The following is a 6,000-nucleotide window of genomic DNA, read 5'->3' on the forward strand; positions in this document are numbered from 1 at the left end:
TAAACTGGAGAATGATCCATCTCCATTTTTAATCGAAGTTGCGATAATCTCTTCAGAGAGATGCTGTATCGTGCGCTGACTTGTTAAACAATGTACTTCATCTGTAGTATCTCCATCATCTGAAAAAGTAAACAGACAGAGATCAACCACTCATGTCATGAGGGTCAAATTAAATCATACTTGATCCCGATAAAGCTTGCAATTATAGAGTCAGCAATCATCGTAAGCAAGACAAATGAAAACACGCTGAAAGGTAAAAGACTTGGTCATGCTTAGCAAGATTAAAAAATTGTGGTGAAATAAATGTGTATGGCCTCATTACATTGCAAGAAAAAGATGTGGATTTACCTGGAAAAACTACAATACGATACGATACAATACACTACAATACAATAAAATACAATAAATATAATATAATATAATATAATATAATATAATATAATATAATATTACAGTAGTTGATGATAATTATGTAATGATAATTTTTTGTAGTTTATCTCAGTGGCATTTGAGCTTGTGGCCTTCCTCCCTTCCTGCTACCAGAACACCAACATCAAAGGCAAAGCGATCTGTTCTTGTGTGTATGCCAGTGCTAATGCTAATGCAAGCAATAAAGCCTTGCCAATCTCAATTAAGAATAATGAATGGCACATTTGCAATAGGCCAAACCATCCAGCACAAGTGCCATTGTAAAAATCATATAAACCACAAACAATGACGAAGGCAGACAACACTGCATGTGTTTACAGAACACAAAAATATATTTCTATAGAAACCTTAGACTGATGGATGGCAACGGCTTGTTAAATTGCATAATTACGCATGCACAATTAGAAGCGTCTATTAGAAGAGAAATTAAAACAATGATCTCAGTGTTTGAGGTTTTGAAATTGTCTTATCAACGCCTGATAGAGTGCAAAACAGAGCTCTTGTGTAAACTTAATGACATCATGTTTGTGTCAATGCAAAAAAGTAGGTTGATTAGAAAATGGACGAATTGTAAAGTAAACAAGCAAGGATTTTTGTCTTAAACCTGGATTTTATGCTATTGTGAGAGCATAGGACTGAGTGGATCTCTTTTCTTTTATGACAACGCCCACCACACCCAGAACAATGGCGGAACACCCCAGAACACAAAGACTTGGACTACACTGGGGAGAAAACCCAAACTCCTGAAAGCAATAAAATCTCCATAACAGAGCTGTTTCACATGAAACAGTACTAAAGCTTTAAGGCAAGCCACAGAGGAGGAAAATAACACGAAACTGAAAAACACAGCATCATGCATAATGTTAAACGCCATCATTACTGTCTTAGGTTGCAGTGCTCAAGAGCATCGCACATATCTTAAAACCTTAAACTATTAATCTATTTTACACAAACAATGTTTAAAGGGGCAGATTATTGATTAATAAAGACATGTTTTTCCACAGTTCATTACCCCTCACCAAATCACATGAACTGTAGACTAATATGTAATGGCTTTTCTGATATTGTAAACTTGCTCAGTAGTCCACTTGGTACATTGCTGTATTCATGATGAGAAGTTTTTCGGTACAAATCCTGTGAAACCTGAATCATGATAAAAGACCTCAAAGACTTGTAGAAGTAAACTAAAATGTCATGATCGCATTTTCATCTCATGTTTGCTTTTGTTAACACTATCAGTTAGGTTTAGGGATAGGTTTTTCACAACAAAAAAAAATTCACCAAATAGTTAATTTCTGAAACACAATGATATTTAATAACCATTGTTAGATGGACAGTCATCTGTTTTTTTATCAAGCTGTAAGTGCTTTCCAAATAAATATGAATGAAATAGTGCTATACCACCATTCAGCAGCACTCAAAAAAATTACTCTTTGAACGAACATAAAAAAATCATGGAAAGGATTTCCACATGATTAATTTGCTTTATTTCAGCATTATGCAATTCTGTTACTCCAATTTAATGTACTTACGTTGGGTCAACTTAATTTATTAAGGTTGATTCAACTTATTTACTATGGTTGGGCAAAGCTTAATTTATTAGTGTCAGCCCAACTAATTTGCAATGTTTTGGACAATGTTTTTAATAATTAAGTTCATTTTACAAAATAAGTTTAAGTAAACTTAACAAACCTTAATAGAGTCAACAAACAACAAATGAGTTAATTGTACCTGAAAATGTTAAATAACAATGACATAAAATTTGAATAATGCCATTTTAGAAATGCTACCCCCTTGCATTAGGATCATGAGCAGTTGATTAATATTATTCTTCATTCAAGACCTTTATATAATTACAGCTTATCAATCATATCACAAACATATTTGAAACACAAAGCAATATTTCAAACTGCTTGTTTCTTTGTTTGTTTTGTTCTAAAACTTATTAGAACAACTTAATTGCTATAAATTGTATTACTCATCTACCTATCTAATGGTGCTACACTTCTCCAAGAGGGTGACAGAATAACAATTACCCATAATACACTGCAGAAATCCTCAGCCAATGAGATGCAACTCTGTGTTGGTTTCATTAATCTGTTACTTTTATGCAATAATGTTATGTTGGCTGAACAAATTATTTTTAAGTAAAGCTGACAGTACACACTTTTTTGTTGAACGAACTAGATTAAATCAAGTTCACATTGTTAAATAATTTTTTTTAAGTAATCATAACATAAACGGGTTAAGTAAAATTGGCAAAGGTGAAAGTACATTTTTTGAGTGAGTTTGGGGTCAGTAAGGTTTTTCCTTTTCTTTCAGAAATCAAGGAGGCATTAAATTGATCAAACAGATTTTATTGTTTAATTTTAATTGTTATAAAAGATTTTTATTTCAGAGAAAAAAAAACACTTTTCTTAAAAAAAAACATTATTCAGCAAAGAATCCAATGTAATAAAATGTATCATTCCCGTTGACTCTTCGCCTTACATTTTAAAATATATTCAACCATTTTAAATCGTATTAATATCTCACAATATTACTGTATTTATTGTATTTTTTAGAAAATAAATGTAGCATTGTTAGCTTAAGAGACTTCTTTAAAATAAAAGGCTTCACATTTTAACTGTTGTGTACTTTTACAGTAAAATATTGTAAATTGAATTATATTAATATTACAAATTATATTATCTTCAACAATCCTTTCATGACTTTTTTTTCAAAGATTAAAGTATAAATCACCTTCATTTCAATCTTACATCGTTAAATGGTATTATATATGTTCAGTTCAGTACAATTTATTAAACAAAACATTTTTACAGGGTGCGCTTCTGCTCATTGTGATGATTGTAGCTCATTTTTGAACCTAGCAAAAGCTAAATGAACGTGCATTATGGTGGCAGCTCTTTGGTCTAGTTTGAATGGAAACCTCAGGGCTCTGGCAGTCAGGAGCCAGGAGGATTAGGGGCGTTGGAAATGCTTTTGTTACCAAGGCACAGCGGCTGTTGACTTAGGCACTTCTGCCTGGATGCCTCGGGTTGCTTGCGTCAGCGAGAGCCACGTTATTGTTGTCGATGGCTCTAATAGATGATGAATGCATGTTGATGCACAGCGGCATATTAATGTTAGTGCGCGGCACTTTTTTTGTCTCTCATTTACTTACCATCCCTCTCCGCCCACAGGACGTGAACAAGGGTCCCACAGTTGCCAGGTGGGATGCAATGATGTCACAATGTGCTTTCATACTTTATCTCAATTTATCTCACAGCTCCAATAAATTGCCGTGCACCGCTGTAATTCTCAGGGCAACTTGGAAACACCATTCAAACAGGAAACATTCACTATTTTAAAGTGGCTTCCTGAAACCACCCGCTTCCTCTAAAACTGCTTTGTCAGATCCACATTCACGCAACTTCCCTGCTTTGTGACGTGATGTTGGTATACACCTTGTGTTGGTAATGATTTAATATAATTTCATATGTGTTCGCATGGGTGTGTGTGTGTGTGTGTATTTTATTCATTTTCTAACAGACTTAATTTATAATTTATTATTATTTATAATTGGATAGTTTCGGCCTCACATTTTTTTCTTTGAGTATGAGCTCCATATTCTCCTACTAAATATCAAGCTATATTAGCCATGGAAGCATGATGTATAAAATATTAAAATATTATTATTCAATAATAAATCAAATTCAATGTTTAATAAACCAATAAAAAAAATCTGACTATCATTAGACTATCATTATCACATACCATGTTTTAAAGGGTTAGGGATTATTATAAAGTATGTTTTTATATTTGAGGCTCCAAATCTCCCAGAGGGATACCAGAAACTTCAAAAGTCTTCAAAATAGTGTGTTTTTCTGACATCAAGGCGAAAACTGCCAAAGTGTAATTACCCCAAAACCAGCCTGGGGCAGGACTGATATCTGAAAACACAGGAAAGTTGTCAAAGCAACAGAGATTTAGTCAGAATATGTTAAGAGAAGGATTGCAAGGTCTGCCATAGTGCTGGAGGGAGTGGAAACATGCATGTCTGGGCTTTTCAGTGTTTAATATCTGACTATATAAATATGTGCATTGTTAAATCTGTCTCAATAAAAAAAGTGGCATAAATACAGTATTAACGATGTCGTGGGAGTGGTGTTTGGCTAACAGGGAACATATCAGAAAGTAGAGGGAGAGGGAGAGAGATATAGACAGTGAAAGCTGCAGAGACAGAATTAGAAAGCTCTGTGGATGTCTTTAATTTTCACTTTTCCCTCACAGACACATTATTCACTAGTCCTGCTGCCAAGAAATTAGCTAGCATGATTCCCCTCAAACTCCAACACACACAAACCCTAGTGTATTGCATTCACGATGTTATGAACCAGGTCAAGACTTACTCATTTGGGTATTCAAATCAGCCATCACTTTTTTGGGCACTATTCAGGTGTTAGATCATGGAACTGGCAACAGTCAGCCTGTCAGAAAAGTGAGAAGCAAATTTAAAGCCACATAAAAATAAAAATAAAAACATAAGAGTGGATTCTGACAGACAGTGATGTTTCCTATAGTTTCTTAGGCCTCTGATCCTCTGCACTATATGCACATTTATTAATGAAACAAATACCAAGACATAAAAACTTTCTAAATATTGTCTTTCATGTTAGACAGATGTTTGTTTTACTGTGATTTATTTTTTTAAATGTACTGTATGTGAACCTACTCTTTAGTTTGTTCACAAGGTGCTAAATCTGATGTTTAAAATATAGTATATATATATTAAATATATAGTATTATATATATTATTATATATATATTAGTATATTCACACACACACACACACACACACACACAGACACACACACACATATATATATATATATATATATATATATATATATATATATTTCTAAAAGTTTTTAAGTTTTACATGTGGATTATTGTGATGTTTGGACTCTCAGCAGTTTGGACTGTCATTCTGACGGTACCCATTCACTGCAGAGGATCCACTGGTGAGAAAGTGATGCAATGCTAAATTTATTCAAATCTATTCTGATTGAGAAACAAACTCATCACGGATTGCCTGAGGATGAGTACATTTTCATCAAATTAAAATATTCCCTTTTCTATTATTTCTTGAGAATTGCATGCCTCATTTGTTGTGCTTCTTAAGGCAATTAATCTGGCTTTAATTATATATATATATATATATATATATATATATATATATATATATATATATATATATATATATATATATATAAAACCAATGGATAAAATTCCCTGCTTTGACATCAAAGAATTGTGGAGTGGTAAGTGCACTTCTAACTATGAGTGAAGACAAACAGATCTGTTTTGCTGGTGTTAAACAAAGAGCCGGTAGATAGTATCTCTGCAGACAAGATGACATGCATAGAGGATAAGGGTGATTCCCTGTCATGGTCTGGGTGGTATTTGGGAGTATTCGCGTGAGAGTATGTGTGTTCGTGTGAGTGCTGAGGGTCTTTTCCGTCACTAATGCTTATGTTCATGATCATGATATAATTCACACGCCAAGCACCAGCCTGTCCCCACCCAGCC

Source organism: Carassius auratus, chromosome 36, assembly GCF_003368295.1.
Source record: "Carassius auratus strain Wakin chromosome 36, ASM336829v1, whole genome shotgun sequence".
Taxonomy (NCBI): Eukaryota; Metazoa; Chordata; class Actinopteri; order Cypriniformes; family Cyprinidae; genus Carassius; species Carassius auratus.